Source organism: Macaca nemestrina, chromosome 3, assembly GCF_043159975.1.
Source record: "Macaca nemestrina isolate mMacNem1 chromosome 3, mMacNem.hap1, whole genome shotgun sequence".
NCBI lineage: Eukaryota > Metazoa > Chordata > Mammalia > Primates > Cercopithecidae > Macaca > Macaca nemestrina.
The window spans coordinates 172,066,086-172,090,913 of NC_092127.1; the positions used below are offsets into that span (position 1 = coordinate 172,066,086).

Below are 24,828 nucleotides of genomic sequence, written 5' to 3' on the forward strand. Positions count from 1 at the left end.
TTTGCTGGAGCACAGAAACCAACATATGGCACTTCAATGTGGTAAACTGAAGAAGCCTCAAGGCCTCTCTGACCTTCCCCCTCCCCAGCCATCCCTCCCAAAGCACAGGATAACACTGAAGTTCCTTTATCTGACTGAAATCTAGACCCGCCAAAAAAAAACCTACTGTGTTTTCTTTCCCCTCCTTGTTAGACCAAGAATGTAACCACACCTGAACAGACCTTCCCCCAAGATAATCTCCAAGTTTTTTTCTTTTTTTTTTTTTTCTGAGAGGGAGTCTCACTCTGACCCCTAGGCTGGAGGGCAATGGTGCAATCTCAGCTCACTGCAACCTCCGCCTTCCGGGTTCAAGCAATTCTTGCTGCCTCAACCTCCCCAGTAGCTGGGATTATAGGCTTGTGACACCACGTCTGGCTAATTTTGCCGTGTTGGCCAGGCTGGTCTCAAACTCCTGACCTCAAGTGATCCACCGGCTTTGGCCTCCTAAAATGCTGGGATTATAGGCGTGAGCCACCGTGACTGGCTTGTCCAAGTCCTTCTCTGTTCCCTGATCCACTCATTCTTCCTAGTAATCCCCTCAATAGATTTCCTCTCTTCCCGTCCTCCCATAAGCTATTTTACCAGGATGGTATATAAACTTCTGAACCACTGTGGGTTGGGTAATCACTCTGTGGTTCTCCCCAAATACGTACTAAGATTCGTGGCCAGGCGCTGTGGCTCACGCCTGTAATCCCAACATTTTGGGAGGCCGAGGCGGGCAGATCACTTGAGGCTAGGAGTTCGAACGCAGCCTTGCCAACATGGTGAAACCTCATTGCTACTAAAAATACAAAAATTACCCGGTTGTGGTGGCACGCACCTGTAATCTCAGCTACTTGGGGGCTAAGGCAGAAGAATCACTTGAACCCAGGAGGCGGAAGTTGCAGTGAGCCAAGGTCACACCACTGCACTCCAGCCTAGGTGAGAAAGCAGAAACTCTGGCTCAAAAAAAAAAAAAAAAAAGATTTGTATCCCTTTTCTCCAATGAATCTGTCTTTTGTGAGTTGATTTTTTTTCTGCAAACTTTCAAAGGGTGAAGAGGAAATTTCTTTTAGTCCCTGCAAGTTCCTGCTCAAGTTATACTGAAGGCTGAGGTCAATTGTGGGACTTTTTAGCTCCTCATTAGTGTATTTATTTGTTTTGCTTAAGCCAGGTTGAGTTAGGTTGTCTGTCACTTGCAGGACAGTAAGTCTTGACCAACAGTCGGCCTTAGTGTGCAGCCGTGAGGACTGAGATGACATGAAGTAGTCCTACTATGAGCAAGATTCCTTTCCTTTCCTTGTTCAGATCCAGAGCTATTTTCATCTAACTCCTTTTTAATTTCATGTAATCCTAAAATCATTCTGAATTTCTAAAAACATCTGGAAACGATGACATATCAGAAACATGAAAAAATTGGAGATGGTTAGCTTAAAAAAGATGGCTTGGCAATGTCATCACTTTCTTGAAATAGTGAAGAGCCTGTCATATGGACAAGAATGAGAGTTGGAGAGCAGAATTGGGCAACCAGGTGGAAATCAGCAGAAGACACTTTGCTTTAATGTGAAGAACTTTATTTTTGAGATGGAGTCTCTCTGTTGTCGCCCAGGCGGGAGTGCAGTGGTGCGATCTCAGCTCACTGCAACCTCTGCCTGCTGGATTCAAGTGATTCTCCTGCCTTAGCCTCCAAGGAGCTGGGATTACAGGCTTGTACCACCACGCCTGGCTAATTTTTGTATTTTTAGTAGAAACAGGGTTTCACCATGTTGTCCAGGCTGGCCTCAAACTCCTGACCTCAGGTGATCCACCAGCCTCGGCCTCCCAAAGTGTTGGGATAGTAGGCATGAGCCACCGAGCCCGGCCAGGAAGAACTTGTTAGTCAGGCAGCTCTGGACTGCTCCTCTGGGGCAGTGGGTTTCCTACTGCAAGAGACCTTCAGGTGGAAAAAAGACAATCACTTACTGTGATTTGTAGAGGGGATTCCTATTTCTTTTATTCTTTTTTTTTTTTTTTTTTTTTGAGATGGAGTCTTGCTCTGTTGCCCAGGCCGGAGTGCAGTGGTGTGATCTCGGCTCACTGCAAGCTCCACCTCCTGGGTTCACACCATTCTCCTGCCTCAGCCTCCTGAGTAGCTGGGACTATAGGCGCCCACTACCTCGCCCGGCTAATTTTTTGTATTTTTTAGTAGAGACGGGGTTTCACCGTGTTAGCCAGGATGGTCTCGATCGCCTGACGTCGTGATCCGCCCACCTTGGCCTCCCGAAGTGCTGGGATTACGGGTGTGAACCACTGCAGCCGGCGGGGATTCCTATTTCAAGGAGAGAGTTACAGGGATGGCATCCAAAGCCCTCTCACTTTTAGAATGCTAGGGTTCGAAATAAAGTGCCAAATACGAGGCCAGGCATGGGGGCACACATCCGTAATCCCAGCACTTTGGGAGGCTGAGGCAAGTGGACTGCTTGAGGCCAGGAGTTCGAGCCCAGTCTGGGCAACATGGAAAAACTCCATCTCTACTACAAATATGAAAATTAGCCAGGCATTGTGGTGCTCACCTGTAATCTCAACTACCTGGGAGGCTGAGGCATGAGAATCACTTGATCCCAGGAGGTAGACGTTGCAGTGAGCCAAGATCACGCCATTGCACTCCAGTGTGGGTGACAGAGTGAGACTGTCCAAAAAAAAAAAAAAAAACTAATACAATGACTACTCTTATGTTTCTAATATCTCCAATGTTTTTCTTCATGAAAAAGGTTTTGAGCCAGGTGTGGTGGCTCATACCTGTAATCCCACTGCTTTTAGGAGGCTGAGGTGGAGGCATCACTTGAGCCTGGGAGTTCAAGACCAACCTGGGCATCATAGTGAGATCCCTGTCTCTAGAAAAAAATGAAAAATTAGCTGGGCATGGTGGCATGTGTTTGGACTCCCAGCTACGCAGGAGACTGAGACAGGAAGACAGCTTGAACCCAGGTGGTTAAGGTTGCAGTGAGCTGTGATTTTGTACCACTACAGTCCAGCCTGAGCGACAGAGCTAGATCCTGTCTAAAAAGTAAAATTTAATTTAATTTACAAAAAAAGAAACGGTAATTCCAGCACTTTGGGAGGCCAAGGTGGGAGGCTCCCTTGAGGCCAGGAGGTTGAGACCAGCCTGGGCAGCATAGCAAGATCCCATCTCTAAAAATAAAAAATAAAAACCAGTAGTGGTGGCCTGCACCTATAGTCCCAGCCATGAGGGAGGCTGAGGTGGGAGGATCAGTTGAGCCCAGGAGGTCAAGGCTGCAGTAAGCTATGAGCAAAGCACTGCATTCCACCCTGGACAACAGAGTAAGACCCCATTTCTAAAATAAGGAGTAAGACCCCATTTCTAAAATAATAAATAAGGAGTAAGACCCCATTTCTAAAATAAGGAGTAAGACCCCATTTCTAAAATAATAAATAAGGCCAGGCGCGGTGGCTCATGCCTGTAATCCCAGCACTTTGGGAGGCTGAGGTGGGTGGATCACGAGGTCAGGAGTTCAAGACCAGCCTAGCCAAGATGGTGAAACCCTGTCTCCACTAAAAATACAAAAATTAGCCAGGCATGGTGGCAGGCACCTGTAATCCCCGCTCCTTGGGAGACTGAGCAGAGAATTCTTGAACCCGGGAGGTGGAGGTTGCAGTGAGCCTAGATTATGCCACTGCACTGCAAAAAATAATAATAATAATAATAAAATAAAATACCTTTTAGGCATATGGATGAAATAGTCAAATGTCTAGTCATACTTTTTTTTTTTTTTTTTTTTTGAGACAGAGTCTCACTGTATTGCCCAGGCTGGAGTGCAGTGGCGCAATCTCGGCTCACAGCAACCTCCACCTCCTGGGTTCAAGTGATTCTCCTTCCTCAGCCTCCTGAGTAGCTGGAATTACAGGCGCCCACCACCACGCCTGGCTAATTTTTGTATTTTTAGTGGAGACAGGGTTTCACCATGTTGGCCAGGCTGGTCTCGAACTCTTGACCTCAAATGATCCGCCTGCCTCAGCTTCCCAAAGTGCTGGAATTATAGGCGTGAGCCACCGCGCCTGGCCCATATTTTCATTATATCAGTTATTTACGCAAATCTTTACATGTACTTATTACATAAAATTATGAATAGGAATTTATAATTCTAAATAGGAATTTAGAAAATTTGCTTTTTCCAAATCTCTTTTTTTTTTTGGAGACAGGATTTCACTCCAGTTGCCCAGACAGGAGTGCAGTGGCATGATCTCTGCTCCTGGACACAAGCAACCTCTGTCTCCTGGGCACAAGCAGTTCTCTTGCCTCAGCCTCCCAAGTAGCTGGGACTACAGGTGCATACCACTGCACATGGCTAAATTTGTATTTTTTGTAGAGACAGGGTTTCGTCATCTTCCCCAGGCTGATCTCAAACTCCTGAGCTCAAGTGATTCGCTCGTCTTCGTCTCCCAAAGTGCTGGGATTACAGGCATGAGCCACCACACCTGACCTTCAATTCTCTCATTTAATGAAATAACATTATTCAAGCCTTTCACGTGCACTTAGACATTAGTTTTTTGCTTTTTTGTTGTTTGTTTGTTTTTTTGAGTGACTTTCGAACCGTATGATGTTGGAATTCTCCAATTATGTTTAACTTTTAGAGCTGTGCCCTTGTAACTATAAAAAAAGGACTTTCAGATAGACATTCCAGCATTACAAAAATACCCTTTTTGCGGGAGTCTTGATTTTTGATCCAATGAGTTTTCTTGACAACTCAACTATTGCAATATGGCAGAACAAGCCATACTTAGTAGCTGGTAGAATGTCTTCTAAATAAGGCAAAATACCAAACTGCAAATATAGTCTGATCCAAAATATGATGAAAATTTAGATAACTAGATGCAAAAAAAAAGATGAAAAAAATAACAGAAGTTAAACAGTCATCACTAATTGCAGTTACTATGCATGTCACTGTTTTATTTTTCATACTTTTTTATATTTCCAAGTTTTCTAGAATCAGCATGAGTAACTTTTATAATCGGAAAAAAAGAAACAAGTTACAGAAATAAATGCCTGTGTGGCAGTTATAGAATCTAGACCACTATTCCAGCTTCTGAGAAGTCTACAATTTGCAGTTAGACCAAGGGTCACAAACTCAACCACTTCCATGTAACATAAGTGACAGAAGTGGGCCAACTGTAATATAATACAATAGGGTACAATGGGTACTGCGGTAAATTGAGGAAATTTGTCTAAACAGGGGGGCCAATTATTGTCACGTGAAAATGTGAGGCCAGTGTTATCAAATACTCTGATATTGGACATTTAGGTAAAATTCACTCTCCCTTTTTTTTCTTTTTTTTTGAGATGGAGTCTCGCTCTGTCACCCAGGCTGGAGTGCAATGGTGAGATCTCAGCACACTGCAACCTCCACCTCCAGGGTTGAAGCGATTCTTCTGCCTCAGCCTCCCGAGTAGCTGGGACTACAGGCCCTCACCACCACATCCGGCTAATTTTTGTATTTTTCAGTAGAGACGGCATTTCACCATGTTGGTCAGGCTGGTCTCGAACTCCTGACCTCAAGTGATCCACCCGCCTCAGCCTCCCAAAGTGCTGAGATTACAGGCATGAGCCACCACACCCGGCTGAGAATCTGCACTTCTAAGGAGTTTTTAGGTGATGCCAATGCCGTGGGCCATGGGCCACACCTTGAATCACCAGGGTTTAGAACAGCGATTCGTAGCTCCAGCTGTCCCCTAAGGTCACATAAGAGGCCACATCTAACCCTACTCCAGGTTGATTGAATCAGAGTCTGAGGTGTTCCTGAGCACAAGCATTTCTACAAATCTCCCTGCAGCCTCACCCCCTGCCCCACACCTTTTTTTCTTCTTTTAACAGTGAGGTCAAACAAAATCTATGTTCCAGTTCGCCATTGTCAGTGACCTTTAAGTCAGATAGTTTCCGGTCACTCTGACTTGATATTCAAACTTCTGACTTTTACTGCCAGACTACAGATTTTAATTGCCCTGTCCAGCCAGACATGGTGGCTCATGCCTGTAATCCCAGCACTTTGGAAGGCTGAGGCCAGATCACTTGAGGCCAGGAGTCCCAGACCAGCTTGGGCAACATAATGAGACCCCACTTCTACAAAAAACTTAAAAATATATTGTAATTGCCCTGCTCTTCTTCTCCAGCCTCTCTATTAGCGTGTTTCAACATTAACTGCTTTTTATATTTCCCAGCCAGAGATTCACAGTGTCCACTGGTGCTTTAAAATGTTTGAGAAGTCCTGCAGTTTACTAAGCAAGCAAACTTTGCATAGTCTACTATTTTCCAAGCTCATGGGGCCACAGAACCCTTTGGGGGCATAACTTCTCACACTTTTTTTTTTTTTTAGGTGGGGGGGATGGAGTCTGGCTCTGTAGACCAGGCTGGAGTGCAGTGGTGCAACCTCAGCTCACTGTAACCTGTCTCCTGGATTCTCCTGGGAGGCGATTCTCCTGCACCACCATGTCCGGCTAATTTCTGTATTTTTAGTAGAGATGGGGTTTCTCCATGTTGGCCAGGCTGGTCTCCAACTCCTAACCTTAAGTGATCCACCTGACTTGGCCTCCCAAAGTGGTGGGATTACAGGTGTGAGCCACCACGCGTGGCACATTTTTTTTTTTAAGATAGGGTCTTGCTCTGTTGCCCAGGCTGAAGTGCAGTGGTGCGATGACAGCTCACTGTCATGAGGTTGAGTCTGCAGTGAGCTGAGATTGTGCCACTGCATTCCAGTTTCAGTGACAAAGAGACCCTGTCTCAAAAAAACAAAAACAGGATGGCCATGGTGGCTCACACCTGTAATCCCAGCACTTTGGGAGGCCAAGGTGGGTGGATTACATGAAGTCAGGAGTTTGAAACCAGCCTAGTCAATGTGACGAAGCCCTGTCTCTACTAAAAATACAAAAATTAGCCAGATGTGGTGGCACACGCCTGTAGTCCCATCTACTTGAGGCAGGAGAATCACTTCAACCTGGGTGGTGGAGGTTGCAGTGAGCCGAGATTGCGCCACTGCACTCCAGCCTGGGCGACAGAGGGAGACTCTGTCTCAAAACAACAACAACAACAACACAGGCTGACAGGCCGGGTGTGGTGGCTCACGCCTGTCATCCCAGCACTTTGGGAGACCGAGGCAGGTGGATCACCTGAGGTCAGGAGTTGGAGACCTGCCTGGCCAACATGGTGAAACCCTGTCTTTACTAAAAACACAAAAATTAGCTGGGTGTGGTGGCGTGAGCCTGTAGTCCCAGCTACTCAGGAGGCTGAGGCAGGAGATTTGCTTGAACTCCAGAGGCAGAGGTTGCAGTGAGCTGAGATAGCACCATTGCACTCCAGCCTGGGCAACACAGCCAGACTCCATCTCAAAAAAAAAAAAAAAAGAAACAAACAAACGGTGTTATAAATTCTTTTGGAATTTATGTAGCCCCCTAAAAAGTCAATTAAAAAACCAAAACATGTTACTGCTACAGAAGTGATAGACCATGGAACACAATTTGAGTAGCACAGATTTAGGTTACTTGAAGCTTTTTTTTTTTTTTTTTTTTTTTTTTTTTTTTGAGACGGGTTCTTGCTCTGTTACCCAGCCTCACTACATCCTTGACCTCCTGGGCTCCAGAAATCCTCCCACCTCAGCCTTCCGAGAAGCTGGGATTATAGACATGCACCATAATGCTAGGTTAATTTTTAGATTTTTTTGTAGAGACAGAGTCTCATGTGTTACCCAGATTGGTGTTGAACTCTGGGTTCAAGCAATCCTCCTGCTTCAACCTCCCAAATTGCTGGGATTATAGCTGTGAACCACTGCACCCAGTGCTTTTAGAGTTCTTGGTGGAAAAAATAATCTAAGCTACATGGATGTTAAGTCTATTTTCCTGGATGAGGAGATTCATGGGATGTTGCAAAGGAATGAGCAGAGATTGAGAATAAAATGCTGAAAATGTGTGTGTGTGTGTGTGTGTGTGTATTTATTTTTGAGAATAAAATGCTGAAAATGTGTGTGTGTGTGTGTGTGTGTTTATTTTTTATTTATTTATTTATTTTTTTGAGATGGAGCCTCACTCAGTCACCCAGGCTAGATAGAGTGCAGTGAATGAGCCCAATCTCGACTCACTGCAACCTTCGCCTCCTGGATTCAACCAATTCTCCTGCCTTAGCCTCCCTAGTAGCTGAGATTACAGGCACCCACCACCACGCCCAGGTAATTTTTGTGTTTTTGTAGAGACAGGATTTCACCATTGTTGCGAGAAGTCAGGGACCCCGAATGGAGGGAATGGCTGGAGTCGCAGCAGAGGAAACATAAATTGTGAAGATTTCATGGGCATTTATCACTTCCCTAATAATACTCTTATAATTTCTTATGCCTGTCTTACTTTAATCTCTTAATCCTGTTATCTTCGTAAGATGAGGATGTATGTCACCTCAGGACCCTGTGATGATTGCGTTAACTGAACAAATTGATTATAAAATGTGTGCGTGTTAACAATATGAAATCAGTGCACCTTGAAAATGCAGAATAACAGCGATTTTAGGGAACAAGGGAAGACAACCATAAGGTCTGACTGCCTGCAGGGCCAGGCAAAAAAAGCCATATTTTTCTTTTTGCAGAGAGCCTATAAACAGAAGTTCAAGTAGCAGAGATACTGCTAAATTCTTTTCCTAGCAAGGAATGTAATATTAGGAAAAGACTTGCATTCCTGGGGGGAGGTCTATAAACGGCTGCTCTGGGAGTGTCTGTCCTATGCGGTTGAGATAAGGACTCAGATACGCTCTGGTCTCCTTCAGTACCCTCAGGCTTACTAGGATTGGGAAACCCCAGCCCTGGTACATTTGAGGTCAGACTGGTTCTCTGCTCTCAAACCCTGTTTTCTGTTAAGATGTTTATCAAGACAATATGTGCACAGCTGAACATAGACCCTTATCAGGAGTTTTTGATTTTGCCCTTTGCCTTATGATCTTCACTTTGCCCTTTGCCTTGTGATCTTTTTTGGCCTCAGAAGCATGTGATCTTTGTGACCTACTCCCTGTTCCTACACCCCCTCCCCTTTTGAAGTTCTTAATAAAAACCTGCTGATTTTGTGGCTCAGGTGGGCATCACGGACCTACCAATATGTGATGTCACTCCCGGAGGCCCAGCTGTAAAATCCCTCTCTTTGTACTCCTTCTCTTTATTTCTCAGCTGGCCAACAGTTAGGGAAAATAGAAAGAACCTACGTTGAAATATTGGGGGTGGATTCCCCTGATACATCATGTTGGCCAGGCTGATCTCAAACTCCTGACCTCAAGCAATCCATCTGCCTCAGCCTCCCAAAGTGCTGGGATTATAGGCGTGAGCCACCGTGCCAGGCCCTAATTTTTGTATTTTTAGTAGAGACGGGGTTTCACCTTGTCAGCCAAGCTTATCTCGAGCTCCTGACCTCAGGTGATCAGTCTGCCTCTGCCTCCCAAAGTGCTGAGATTATAGGCATGAGCCACTGTGCCTGGCCTGAAAATGTGTATTCTGATAAGTTCGTGTGGCACATAGTAACCACAGATATAGTCCTCAAAGCCAGACTTCCTGAGTTCCAAGGCCTGGCTCTGCCATTTCTTAGTGACACCACCTTGAGCAAGTCACTTAACTTTACTGTGCTTAGGTTTCTTGATATATTAAATGGAGCTAATTATAGGCCCTCTTCAAGGAATTGTACAAATAATAAATGAATTATGTAAAATGCAGAAAATTCATGGCACATTGCAGGGGTTCAATAAGTGTTAGCTATTATGTTCACTTATCCGCTCACTACATTTGCTAATGCATGGATAATAATAATGGCTACAGTGATATCATTACCTATATTATATATACATATATATGTGTATGTGTGTGTATATATTTACTTATTTATATATATATTTTTTTTGTTTGTTTGTTTGTTTGTTTTTGAGACAGAGTCTTGCTCTGTCACCAGGCTGGAGTGCAGAGGCATGATCTCAGCTCACTGAAACTCTGCCTCCCGGATTCCAGCGATTCTGCTTCCTCAGCCTCCCGAGTAGCTGGGACTACAGGCGCGCACCATCACGCCCAGCTAATTTTTTGTATTTTAGTAGAGATGGGGTTTCACCATGCTGACCAGGATGGTCTCACTCTCCTGACCTCATGATCCGCCCACCTCAGCCTCCCAAAGTGCCCGGATTAGAGGCATGAGCCACCATGCCCAGCCTACCTATATTATATTTTAATAGCTAACATATATTGGGAGCTTACTTTGTGTCAGGCACTGTACTAAATAAATTATATCCCCACAATTACTGTATTTGGTAAGTATTATGATTGTTCCTAATTTATATTGGGAACTGAAACTTTGGAGAGTTGATGTGACTTGCTGTAGATTAAAGGCTTAGCATTGGTAGAGCTGGGATAAAATCCTGGTGGTTGGATTTGAAAGTCCTCCTTCATAGCTGTTACGTTCTGCTTATTCAAAGGCCCAAGTCTTGAAACTTTAGAACAGGAAGATTCCTTGAAGATGAGCTACAGGAATTCACTGGTGCCTCCCATTTCCCTGATGCAGAAAGGCCCAGGGGTTTGAATGACCTACCTGAAGTCAAATAGATGGGAGCAGAACTGGAATTAAAGGAAAGAGGGAGGAAGGAGGGACAGAAGAGAGGGATCCAGAATGGAGAGAGAAGGATGAGACCAATACTCCCATATTGGCCATAAAGGGGATCAGAATATGCCTCTCCAAAATATGCTACCCCAAAATACGCCTCTTTGGCATGAAGATTATTTTGAAATGATGGCAGTTTAGAAATAGCAGACACAGGAAAAGCTCTCTACCACCCTCCTTTCTGTCTAAAAGCAGGGCATACATTTCCTATTATGAAGATTTCCCCCTCCCTTCTCCAATCCAGGAAGGAAAACAACTTTTTTTTTGCTTTTTTGAGACAGAGTCTCGCTCCGTCACCCAGACTGGAGTGCAGCGGCGGGATCTTGGCCCGCTACAACGTCTGCCCTCCAGGTTCAAGCAATTCTCCTGCCTCAGCCTCCTGAGTAGCTGGTATTATAGGTGCGCACCACCACGCCCGGTTAATTTTTGTATTTTCAGTAGAGACAGGGTTTTATTATGTTGGCCAGATTGGTCTCAAACTCCTGACCTCAAGTGATCCACCCGCCTTGGCCTCCCAAAGAGCTGGGACTACAGGCGTGAACCACCTCACCCGGCCTTCTTTCCCCCATATATTTACCTTCCCAGAATTACCTTCCCTAGAAGCCCGCACCCTTTTCCTTTGTCTTTTCACTTCTCTATAAATGTAATGCTCTTTGTTATTATATAAACTCTCAGACCTAACTGCTTCTTTAGATTTTTACTTCTTTTTCTATGAGACCCCCATGTACATGTAAAAATTAAAATATTAACATCAAATAAAATGAACATGCCTTTTTTCTGTTAATCTGTCATTTGTTTAATTTGCAGAGCCCTTGTCACTGACCTGAGAGGGTAAAAGAAAAATGTTTTAATTTCTTTTTTATTTAAAAAAAGTAGAGATGAGGTTTCACTATGCTGCCCAGGCTAGTCCCAAATTCCTGAGCTCAGACAATCTGCCCGCCTCAGCCTCCCACAGTACTGGGATTACAGGCATGAGCCACCGTGTCTGACTGAGGGTAGAAGAAAAAGTTTTTTCCTCCCCTATAGCCACATCCAATTGGAAAAGCCTATTAGCTGTCCGTGAGGATGGACAAGAAGGAAGTTGGGTCTTCAAGCCTGGAGCTCAGGTACCAGCTTGGGTCACATCTCCTAATCTGGTCATCTATACTGCCAAATGCATCTAGTACCCTGGGATCCATCTAAACACTAACCTTCCCTCACTCCTCACATCCTGTGAATGCTCCAAGTTCTGCAGACCCCACCTCCACAATGCCGCTTCGTGTATGCATTTGTCTCCACCCCTTTGTCACTACCTAGGCAGGTCCATCATCATCTCTCCCATGGATGCCTAGGCCAGTCTTCAACTTGGTCTTTCTGACTTTAGGCTTGCCCCTTGCAATTCATCCTTCATACTTTAGCCAGGGCAAATCTGACCATACTTTTCTGCTTAAACACCTTCCGTGAGAGTTTTGTTTGCTTCAAACCACAGGCTCACCAATGTCCTCACTGGTCCCTGCTCAGCTCCCTGAACTTGCACCATCCTGAGGGTGTCATGTTCTTTCCCTTCCCCCTGCTTTGCCATGTGCTATTTCCTCTGCCTGGAGTTCTCTCTGTTCCTCCCACTTGCTTCACTGCACTAGTTCGCACTCATGCTTCAGGTCTTCCTCTAGAGGCGCCTTCCTGACCTTCGCTCCTGGATAAATCCCCTCCAAGGGTGCTCACAGCACCCTGTAGTTACCCTCATCAAAGCATTCATCACGTTGCACTATAATTACCTTCGCTCATCTGTCTCTCCTAAAGAGATTGAATGGAACAATTTGGGTGGAACAACAGGGGTGCATCTTTGTTGCCCAATGCCTGTCACATAATAGGTGGAGAAGAAATTATTTATTTATTTATTTATTTATTTTGAGATGGAGTCTCACTCTGTCCCCCAGCCTGGAGTGCAGTGGCACAATGTCAGCTCCCTGCAACCTCCACCTCCCGGGTTCAAGTGATTCTCCCACCTCAGCTAGGATTACAGATATGCGCCACCACGCCTGGCTAATTTTTGTATTTTTAGTAGAAATGGGGTGTCACATGTTGGCCAGGTTGTTCTCGAACTCTTGACCTCAAGTGACCCGCCCACCTCGGCCTCCCAAAATGCTGGGATTACAGGCGTGAGCCACAGCGCCTGGCCAGAAATCACTTTTGAATGAATTAGTGAGTGAACAGCAACTTATACTAATTCATGCCCCTACATTTTAGATTGCCATCACGCCAACCTCACTCAGCCAGCTACTATTTTTATTATCAATAGAGTGCATTTGTTGTGCGCCTTCAGTGTGAACACCAGCTGCGTCACTAAGTCAAAATCACCTACCACCAACCTTCTTAGAATGTGCTAGCAGTAACATTTCTACCAAATGTTATGTATAGCTTTTTGGCTCATGTTATGTGGCTCCAGGGAAAAAATCTTTCCATGTTCAAATCTGGGCTCCCAGGTTCTAGCTGGGCTACGTTATTGGTGTACACTGTCTGGTGCCAGGAAGAGGAGAAACCGGTTTGCTCATTCCCATGAGATGTATTCATGGAAAACCAACTCTGTAGCCAAGGAGACAAGGAGGGTGTTGTGTCTGTCCATCTGGGGCAGTTTTAACAAAGGAACCTGAAAACCCACCATTCCTCTTGGGAGCTGCACCTGATGAAGCTGGGTGACACACACTATATCCAGATACTCTCACGCCACACACCCTGGCCACTGGGAATGAGAATTTGGGTTACTGGATAAAAATATAGCACAATCAGTTAAATTTGAATTTCAGATAAACAACAGATTTTAAGTATGAAAATGCCACATGTATTGCAATGGAACATACTTATACCAAAATAATTACTTGTCGTTGTTCATCTGCAATTCAAATTTAAATTGGATGTCCTTTTCTTCTTCTTCTTCTTCCTTCTTCTTCTTCTTCTTCTTCTTCTTCTTCTTCTTCTTCTTCTTCTTCTTCTTCTTCTTCTTCTTCTTCTTCTTCTATTATTATTATTATTTTTGGCTGTATGTGGCAACCCTAAATTAAGTTGAAGATTGGGATCCCAGCAGGCATTCCCAGTGCAAGGCTACCCAGGGATAAAAGGCCAACTCCAGGGAATTCCAGGTCTTCGGAAGGTGGATTTGAGCAGCCAGAAGACTGTCTCCTGGCCAGACGAGGTGGCTCACGCCTGTAATCCCAGCACTTTGGGAGGCCAAGGCGGGCAGATCACTTGAGGTCAGGAGTTCAAGACCAGCCTGGCCCACATAGCAAAACCTGTCCCTACCTGGGATTATAGGTGTGTGGTGGTACACGCCTGTAATACCAGCTACTCAGGGGACTGAGGCAGGAGAATCGCTTGCACCTGGGAGGTGGAGGTTGCAGTGAGTCAATATTGTACCACTGCACTCCAGACTGGGTGACAGAACAAGATTCTGTCAAGAAAGAAAGAGAGAGAGAGAGAGAGAGAGAGAGAGAGAGAGAGAGAGAGAAAGAGAGAAAGAAAGAAAGAAAGAAAGAAAGAAAGAAAGAAAGAAAGAAAGAAAGAAAGAAAGAAAGAAAGAAAGAAAGAAAGAAAGAAAGAAAGAAAGAAAGAAAGAAAAAGAAAAGAAAAGAAAGAAAATGGCCAGGTGCAGTGGCTCACACCTGTAATCCTAGCACTTTGGGAGGGCCTAGGTGGGCAGATTGCCTGAGCTCAGGAGTTTGAGACGAGTCTGGGCAACATGATAAAACCCCATCTCTGCTAAAATACAAAAAATTAGCTGGGCATGGTAGTGTGTACCTATAGTCCCAGCTACTTGGGAGGCTGAGGAGAAAGAATCGCTTGAACCCTGGAGACAGAGGTTGCAGTTAGCTGAGATCACGCCATTGCACTGTAGCCTGGGTGGGTGACAGAGCAAGACTCTGTCTCAAAAAATAAAAATAAAATAAAAAAAGAAAAGAGAAAAAAAAATAGAGAGAGAAGGCTGTCTCCACTCAGAGGACAAGACTGTGTCATTTGGGGCAGAAGACAAGAAGAAGTTGCTGGCCTCCGCTGCACATTAGAATCACCTGCATGACTTTTAAACAGTCTCAAAGCGGCCAGGTGTGGTGGCTCATACCTGTAATCCCAGCACTTTGGGAGGCCAAGGTGGGTGGATCCCCTGAGGTCAAGAGTTCGAGACCAGCCTGATCATGGAGGTGAAACCCAGTCTTTACTAAAAATACAAAAATTAGCCAGGCGCGGTGGCAGGCCCCTGTAGTCCCAGCTACTCAGGAGGCTGAGGCAGGATAATTGGTTGAACCCAGGAGGCGGAGGTTACAGTGAGCCAAGATCGTGCCACTATACTCTAGCGTGAGCTAGTCTCAAAGCCCAGGCCACGTCTATTTCAGTTAAAACCGAATCCTTAGGGCTAAACACAGGCTTCAGAACTTTTTTTGAAGATTCCATTGTGTAGCCAAGGTTGAAATTTACTGATCCAGGACCACTTTCCTCCCCTCCCACAAGTCACGTGTTAATCATCTTCCCCCTTCACAGAGTGTGGTAAGCTGTCATTCAACTAGCAAATACTTATGGGAGGCTGGTGAGCCTTATCAGTGTGGTCTGGTATCGGGTGCCAAAGAGTTGAAGTTGCAAAGCCTGATTGGACCCATACTGTTACCAGTAGAAGGTGTCCAGGTTCTCAGCATCTCGAACAAAGAATTGGACAACGGCCGGGTGTGCTGGCTCATGACTGTAATCCCAGCACTCTGGGAGTCCGAGATGGGTGGATCACCTGAGTCAGGAGTTTGAGACCAGCCTGGCCAACATGGCGAATCCCCATCTCTACTAAAAATACAAAAATTAGCCGGGCGTGGTGGTGTATGCCTGTAATCCCAGCTACTCAGGAGGCTGAGGCAGGGGAATTACTTGAACCCGGGAGACGGGGGTTGCAGTGAGCCAAGATCATGCCACTACGCTCCAGCCCGCGCAACAGAGCGAGACGCCACCGTCTCAAAAAAAAAAAAAAAAAAAAAAAGGGACAAAAAGCACTAACAAAGTGAGGAAAGCAAAAGCAGGGATTCATTGAGAATGAAAGTACACGCCACAGTGTGGGAGTGGGCGTGAGCATAGGGGCTCAAGAGCCCCAGTTACCATATTTTCTGGGGTTTCAATACTCCAGGGGTTTCCCATTGGTTACTTGGTGTATGCTCTATGTAAATGAAGAGAATGAAGTGAAGTTATGGAGTCATTTACTAGGAATGCGCCCTATGTAAATGGAGAGGATGTTACCTGTGTGTGATCTATGTAACAGAGAGGATGAATGTGAAGTTACAAAGTATAAATGGTGTAAATGGAGAGGATGAAGAGAGCTTACAAAGCCGTTCGCATTCCTATCACTGCTGAAGTGCTTTCATTTGATTAAGCCAGAGTGGATGGGCCTTATGTTCCCTTACCACAAGGCCCTATTCTCCTGCCTCAATACTAGCTATGGGTCTTCAGAAAAGAGGCCACTTTGAGAGCCTTGGTCTCCAGTTTGTCAAATAAAACCATGAACGTGGTGCTATGATGCCTGGCCAGCCTGCTTTGCAGAGCAGGATAAGGTTGAGGGTTAGGGAAGATGCAATTAGGTCACTTCAAATGTCTGGCAAGCTCTGAATCACTGTAGAAATATCCATTATTAGCCCCCTGACCTTCTAGTGGGCCCATGGACAGATCTCAGACTTAGGGGTTTAGGGGGAGCTAAATCTGAATCTGAATCCGTATGTTAACATGATTCCAGGTAAGATGCAGGCACATTAATGGTTGAGAAGAAGTTAGGATGCAAATTTCGGCTCAGTGGGTCTTGAGTGGGGCTGAGAACCTGCACATCTAAGGAGTTTTTAGGTGATGCCAACACATGCAATCACAGGGTTTAGAACGGCGATTCTCAGCTCCAGCTGTCTAGGGCCACATAAGAGGCAACATCTAACCCCACTCCAGGTCGACTGAATCAGAATCTGAGGTGTTCCTGAGCACAAGCATTTGTACAAATCTCCCTGTGCTGGGCGTGGTGGCTCATGCCTGTAACTCCAGCACGTTGGGAGGCCAAGGAATGAGGATTACTTGAGCCCAGGAGGTCAAGACTGCAGTGAGCTGTGATCGCACCACTGAACTCCAGAGCCTGGGTGACAGAATCGGACCCTGTCTCAAAAAAATAAAAACTAAAATCTCCCCAGGTTCAGCTAGAACATGGATAATGAAGGAATGCCTATTTTCCAGATTCCTGGAAATCTGAGCTCCAAAACCTTGAAGGTAAACTCAGTTTCTCTCTCGTGCACACTCCCTGGGTCTAACTGCTGCGGGATCCCATCAGTTGTCGCAGCCAGGTAGCTCTACCACCCTCTTCCTTCCATGGCTGCTGTCCAGTCCTCAAATCGATCCCATCTGGGTGGCGTCAGGCCCGTAGCAGGATTTGGACAATGACCCCGGCCTCCTGTGCTGGGAAGTGCTCCACAGTTGCTCCCCACCCCTGTCATTAGCCAGGAACTGTGCAAATTTTGCAGGCAGCGTCCACTCACAGCAGCTCTTGCTATTATTACTATTACAAGGAATAGTTGGCCAGGCGTGGTGGCTCACGCTTGCAATCCCAGCCCTTTGGGAGGCCAAAGCAGGTGGATCACAAGGTCAGGAGTTCAAGATTAGCCTGACCAACATGGTGAAACCCTGTCTCTAATAAAAATTTTTAAAAATAGCTGGACGTGGTGGCACATGCCTGTAATCCCAGCTACTCAGGAGGGTAAGGCAAGAGAATCACTTGAACCCAGGAGGTGGAGGTTGGGGTGAGCCAAGATCACTCTATTGCACTCCAGCCTGGGCAAGAAGAACAAAACTCTGTCAAAACAAACCAAAAACCTACAAGGAATAGTCTACAGGCTGCTTCTCCCTTCCTAGAGCCCTTCCCAGCTGCCGAACTGTCCAGTTGCAATGCACGCACTTGACCCCCGAGCTAGTCAGGCTGAGGAATGGGCTACGTCCGCATTTCTAATGTCCTCATCTTCTAGAACTGCAACAAGGCAAAAACAGGGGGAGTCCTGCTCTGTGACTCCTAATTAGTGTGTGGAAAGAGTCCTTTGTGATCCACAGATGAAAGGCCACTCTCTGGGGGATGTCATTACCGTGATGAGTTTCGCCATCTATAAAATGGACTTTAATGAGGCTGCTTGTTTACGGAGTGCCTGAGATGAAAAGGGTGTGACGGGCAGGATGCTGATGAGTCTTGGCTTGGGAGCCAGCCTGAGGTTCCATGAGGGGAAGCCTCCTTCCTTCGCTCACTCTGGCCCCAGCCGGCCAGAAAGGAGCATTGGCCAGTTCTGTGGGGACAGAACGGGGGTGAGAATGGAGAGAAGGGAGGGGGGTAGGGATAAGAAAAGGAGGTGATTGGTGGCCCACAAAGCTACATCTGAAAGGGAGGGAAGCCCAGGAGGGAAAGCAGAGGATTAGGCCCGTGTGTGTGTGTGTGTGTGTGTGTGTGTATGTGTGTGTCTGTGTTTCTGCATGTGTGTCTGTGTGTGTGTCTCTGTGTGTTTCTGCTTGTGTGTCTCTGTGTGTCTGTGTGTTTCTACCCATGTGTGTCTATGTGTGTCTGTGTCTCTGTGTGTGTTTCTGTGTGTGTGTCTCTCTGTGTGTCTGTGTGTATGTCTCCGTGTGTGTCTGTGGACGTCTGTGTGTGTGTTTCTGTGCGTGTGTGTCTCTGTGCGTGTCTGTGTGTGTGTAAAGTACGGGGTGCTGTGCCTGAAGAACCCTTCATTGTTACTGGTGTGTGTGTGTGTGTGTGTCTGTGTGTGTGTGTGTGTCTGTGTGTGTGTGTGTGTGTCTGTGTGTGTGTGTGCCTATGTGCATTCATCACCAAGGTGGACAGATAAGGTCCTAGCCTTGAGGTCAGGAAGAAACCATGTGTTTCTACTCCAAATTCCAAGAATTCATTAAGCTGAAGCTGAAATTAGTTATGGCTCAGGTGATGTGACTGTTCCAGTTTTCAGCCAGCGCCCTGTGGAGCCCCTCCAGGTTTCAGATGCCTGGACTAGGGAAGAGGAAGGGGAGGGACCAGGCTGGGGCACACAGCACCCCTCCCCCTTCAACCTAAACCCCACCTCGTGGGCTGTTTTTACTTTAGACTTCCTTACAAGATTTCATTGGAAGAGATTTCAATGGCTTACAAATGCTTGTAAAACACAGTCTGGGGGCAGGAAAAAAAATAAAGGAAATGCAAAGGGCTCTCCCAGTGTCAGAATAGCATACTTGTAAGGAACACAAACCTTAGGGACAGATGGCCTGGCTCTTAGCTTTGTGATCTTGAGCAAACTGCCTCACATCTCTGTGTTGGTTCCTGAATAGTAAAGTGTGGGTTAAAAATAGTAGCTGCTGGCCAGGTGCAGTGGCTCGCGCCTGTAATCCCAGCACTTTGGGAGGCCAAGGTGGGCCGATCACGAGGTCAGGAGTTTGAGACCAGCCTGGCCAACATGGTGAAACCCTGTCTCTACTAAAAAATATAAGAACTAGCTGGGTGTGGTGGCACATGCCTGTAGTCCCAGCTACTCAGGAGGCCGAGGCAAGAGAATCGCTAGAACCCGGGAGGTGGAGGTTGCAGTGAGCCAAGATTACACCATTGCACTCCATCCTGGGCAACAGAGTGAGACTCCATCTCAAAAAAAAAACAAGTAGCTGTGTTTTGGGGTTGCTGTGAGAATTTCATGAGTTCATCCGTGTAAAGTGTGGGGTGCTGTGCCTGAAGCACCCGTCATTGTTACTGGGAACCTTTATCTCCCCCTATCAAATGTGTCAGGTGCAATACCTGACACTTACTTCCACAGATGCTTCTTTTTATTTTTAATTTTTATTTATTATTATTATTATTATTTAGAGACAGGATCTCACTACGTTGCCCAGGCTGGCCTCTCCTGACTTGAGCAATTCTCCTACCTCGACCTCCCAAAGTGTGGGGATTACAGGTGTGAGCCACCATGCCCGACCCACAGACACTTCTTTGTGAAATCCTCTACAAATATATGCTGACCCATTGCACCGATAAGGACATCAAGGCCTGGGGAGGGAAGTGGAAGAATCACATATGGAGTCCCAGCTTAGGTCTGCAAGCCAGGGCTTCCTGCTGCTACTCTCAGGACTAGAAGGGAGGGGCTGTTTCTCAGGCAGCTGCTGTCCCCGCACTGAGGTCAGTCCTTTACACTCTGGCCTTCTCCACCTTGCTCTGTCCATCTGGGCGAGCAACCAGCTCAAGATACGAGCTCATCAACCCCCAAACAACAGGAGCAGGAGGTCCCCACAGTGACTGATAAAGGCTGTGACTGATCCATTGTGAAGGGGCCCTGGTAGCCAAGGACAGGATTAAAGTTTCTTTAAACTGTGCCCATTCACTCTAGGTTAGTGTTTCTCCAAAGGTGATCTCTGGATATTCCATCTCAGAACCTTCAGGGGCTCTCATTGAAATACGGATTTCAGCCCTGCACAGTGGCTCACACCTGCAATCCCAGCACTTTGGGAGGCTGAGGCAGGCAGATTGCTTGAGGCCAGGAGTTTGGGACCGGCTCAGCAAACATGGCCAAACCCTGTCTCTACTAAAAATACAAAAATTAGCCAGACATGGTGTCGCATGCCTGTAATCCCAACTACTTGGCAGGCTGAGGCACAAGAATCGCTTGAACTCTGGAGGTAGAGGTTGCAGTGAGCCGAGATCGCATGCCACTGCACTCCAGCCTGGGCAACTAAGTGAGACTCTGTCTCAAAAAATAAAATAAATAAATAAATAAATAAATAAATAAATAAAATACAGATTTCTTGGCCTCAAAAGGATTAAATTCCAACCTCTAGAGAAGAGGCCCATCTCATGGTAAATTGCTTTTGGGGAAAAAAAAAGAAAAGAGGCTGGGCGCAGTGGCTCATGCCTGTAATCCCAGCACTTTGGGAGACCAAGACTGGTGGATCACAAGGTCAACAGATTGAGACCATCCTGGCCAACATGGTGAAACCCCATCTCTACTAAAAATACAAAAATTAGCTGGGCATGGTGGCACGTGCCTATAGTCCCAGTTACTCGGGAGGCTGAGGCAGGAGAATCGCTTGAACCTGGGAGGCGGAGGTTGCAGTGAGCCGAGATTGCGCCACTGCACTCCAGCCCAGGCGACGGAGCGAGACTCTGTCTCAAAAGAAAAAAGAAAAGAAAAAGGAAAAGAAAAAGCCGAGCGGGGTGGCTCATGCCTATAATCCCAGCTCTTTGGGAGGCCGAGGTGAGCAGATCACCTGAGGTCACGAGTTCGAGACCAGCTTGGCCAACATGGTGAAACCCCATCTCTACTAATAATACAAAAATGAGCTGGGCATGGTGGCAGGTGCCTGTAATCCCAGTCACTCAGGAGGCTGAGGCAGGAGAATTGCTTGAACCCGGGAGGCAGAGGTTGCAGTGAGCTAAGATCACACCACTGCACTCCAGCCTGGGCAACAGAGTGAGACTCTGTCTCAAAAAAAAAAGAAAAAGTAGAGAAGCAGCCCCACTATCTAAATGTAGCAAGCACCCAGGAGATTCTGGTCTTCCAAAGGTAGAGATCCCTGGATTCATGCCCTGTGTGGGGTGTGTGAGGGATGGGCTTGTTCATCGGACCTTCTCCTGGCCTCTAGGCTCAGGGTTGAGCCCCCCGCCTAGAACCCTGGTTCCAGAATAGTGAGGCCTTTTCTGCCTGAGGCCCAAACCCACTTCACGTCGCAAAACCCTGCCTGGCATGAGTGGATACTCAAGCCCCAGGAAGCTGTCCTGAACTGAGCTGCATTTGCCTATCCCGGGTGGGGCTCTTGCCTACTTATCTCCTGTGTGTAATTTTGCTCTTTCTTCTATTCCCTTTTGCTATGACCTCTTCTCCAACCCTTTCTGTCCTTAGTTGCCCTTTTCCCACCTGAAAAATGCACGGGCTGCTCTGGTACTTCTCCTAGATCCTTTCTTACAAAATATTTAAGGAGCTGAGTAACCAGTAACTGCTGTCCCCTTTTGGAGATGCAGCAACCTCTCCCTGCCACACACACAGATTCGAAGTGATTTATGGAGAGGGATGCAGGTGGCTACTGGAAGGAGTTGTGTGCACCAAGGAGGGTTTCTATGTCTCAGCAAGAACAGCCAGAAATTGCCTTGCCACGGACTAGACTCTGGCTCTCTTCCCTACCAGAGGCTGCCAAAAAAGGAATGCTAGGGTGGGCCAGTTGAAAAGATAATTTCTAAGAAAGTGAGAGGAATATAAAATCTAAGAGGAGGGCCTAGTGCTGTGCTCCTGTAGTCTGAGTTACTCAGGATCTGAGGCGGGAGGATCACTTGAGCCCAGGAGTTCGAGTCCAGCCAGGGCAACATAGCAAGACTCCATCTTAAAAAAAAAAGATCTGAGAGGAATTTGTTGAGAGATGTTTTATAAAAAGAAAACATGAGAAGTGAGCTTCATCTGTTAATTTGTTGTAAATGTTCTGATGTAAGATGAAGGTGGAATGCGATCTAATGATACGGGTCCAATTTAGTGCAGGTGTAAGCCTGTATTGAGGTATAAGCCTGTTAGATCTCATTCCTCAAAAAGTGCCCCCTTAATACAGGTATAAAGGATTGTACTTCTCCCAGAACCCTTCACGTTGCAAAACTTGGCCTGGCAAGAGTGGATTATACCTATATTAAGGGCGTGTGTGTGTGTGTGTGTGTGTTTGAGACTCTGTCAGCTCACTGCAACCCCCGCCTCCCCGGTTCAAGTGATTCTCCTGCCTCAGCCTCCTAAGTAGCTAGGATTGCAGGGGTGTACCACCACACCCAGATAATTTTTGTATGTTTAATAGAGACAGGGTTTTGCCATGTTGTCCAGACTGGTCCCGAACTCCTGACCTCAGATGATAAGGGGTACTTTTTGAGGAATGAGCAGGAAGCAGTGGAATGGAGTGAGGGCCTGGGGTTTGCTGTTGGATTCACCTGGGGATCAGTATAGGCCCATCACAAGCTGTGTGGCCTTAGGAAAGTTACTTCATCTCTCTGAGCCTCCATGTCCCTATTAATAAAATGGTGACAATCACAAAACCACATGGGTTTGTGGTGAAGACCTAATGAAGTCATAATGTAGTATGCCTGGCATAGTTGAGTGTCCCATAGTCCATGATTCCCTGTCTTTCTGGACAGCTCAAAACTGATGGTACAAGGGGGTACAGGACTTCTAGGCAAAGTCATTGATCAAAAGACAAATGCAGGTTCCAGTCTTCAGGTATGAAGAAGGAAAAGAAGACGGGTGATTATGAACAATGATGAGGCACTAAATAGCTTATAAAAATACATGATAATAAACTGCTCCAGTCTGGGCCTAGGCATTTATCCAACCAGCAGCAGCTTTGAGTCTGTTCAAATGTTCAAATTCATCCTCAATAGCGGCCTATTTAAGAGGCTATCTTTCTCTCTACCTGCTCATTTTTTTATTTTTATTTTTTCTTCTTCTTTTTTGAGATGGAGTCTTGCTCTGTTGCCCAGGCTAGAGTGCAGTGGTGCAATCTTGGCTTACTGCAACCTCCGCCTCCTGGGTTCAAGTGATTCTCCTGCCTCAGCCTCCTGAGTAGCTGGGATTACAGGTGCATGCCACCACGCCTGGCTAACTTTTGTATTTTTAGTAGAGATGGGGTTTCATCATGTTGGTCAGGCTGGTCTCAAACTCCTGACCTTGTAATCCGCCTGCCTTGGCCTCCCAAAGTGCTGGGATAATTACAGGCGTTGAGCCACTGTGCCTGGCTTTTTTTTTTTTTTTTTTTTAAATAGAGATGGGGGTCTTGCTGTGTTGACAAGGCTGGTCTTGAACTCCTGGCCTCAAGTGATCCTCCCATCTTGGCCTCCCAAAGTGCTGTGAGTGTAGTGACGAGATCACCGCAGCCTCAACCTCCCACACTCAAGTGCTCCTCCCACTGCAGGCTCCTGAGGACTACAGGTGCATACCACCATGCCCTGCTAATTTTTGTTTTTTGTAGAGACAGTCTCACTATGTTATTCAACCTGTTTTCAAACTCCTGGGCTCAAATAATCCTCCTGCCCTGGCCTCCCAAAGTGCTGGATTACAGGAGTGAGCCACTGCACCTAGCCTCTACTTGCTAATTTTCTGCAGGAAAGTTCAGTAATTTCAACAACAATAATATCAACCACATGGATAGCAATGATGAAGGTGCCATGACCCGGGCTGTGTGACGGGTGACCATGGTCTCACTGAATCCTCTAGACCTTCTGAAGTGGTGGTGTGACTCCCAGTCGCCATCTTCAGATGCCGGTGCTTGGAGGTCACCTTGCCCAGAGTTATGCAGCAGCAATGTGGCACCGCCAGGACTCGGATCCAGGCCTGACTAGGGGTGGGGAGGGCTGGAGGGCACTCTATCATGTGAATGTCAGAGAAAATGTCTGCAGGATAAACCTGCAGGGAAAGGGGGAGCAGGAGAGGAAGAAAGAGTCTGAAAAACTCTAAGGACTGCGTAATAAACATCCGCCTCTGAATCATCCACTCTGTCTCTGAAATGAAGAAAGGAACAACCAGCAACAAGAAAGCAGATGAGGAAGCTCTGCATCAGGGGCTGGATGATGCTTTAATCTCTTGCTGTCACATGATCCTTGTGATCTCTGTGACTCTCCAAAGAAGCCAAACACTTTACAATCGGATTAAAAACTAAACCAAACCTTGCAGGCTGGGAGAATGTGAAGCTGGCAAGGTCAGAGGATTAAACCCAAATGCCCAGAGCAAAATTTCACCATGACAGCCTGTTTGTGCAGGGTGGCTGGGGTGTGCCCGCCTGGCGGCGGTGCCAGGGCTGAAAGGGCAACGCGCCTTCGCAGGCAGCATCCTCAAGTGTTAGACCCGCTGCCACAGGCCCCCAGAGTGGGAAGACATGAGGGACAGACAGGCTGACATCAAACCTGACCACCAGGGGCGACAGCATTGACCCTGCAGCGAGCACAAGACTCAAGTGGTCTGGAAGGAAGGGGAAGGAGTTTCCTGGATGAGAGTGTGGGGATTAAAGAAGGCCACTGAGCTTTCTGCACAGGCACTCACTGCAGGATCAGCAGCGGAGACGGGAGGCCAGGACAGAGCCGCGCTGATGGCTGTAGCCCGGCTGTTTGGTGCCTACACAAGCAGCCCCTCTCACCTCTCAGGTAGCACAGTGCCTCTTCCT

At 46.6% G+C, this 24,828-nt stretch overlaps 1 pseudogene; it reads right to left on the reverse strand.

The window, feature by feature from the left end:
* LOC105487974 (uncharacterized) overlaps nucleotides 1-24,594 on the reverse strand; it is a 41,280-nt pseudogene extending 16,686 nt beyond the window's left edge.
* Between the last annotated feature and the right edge of the window lie 234 nt (nucleotides 24,595-24,828).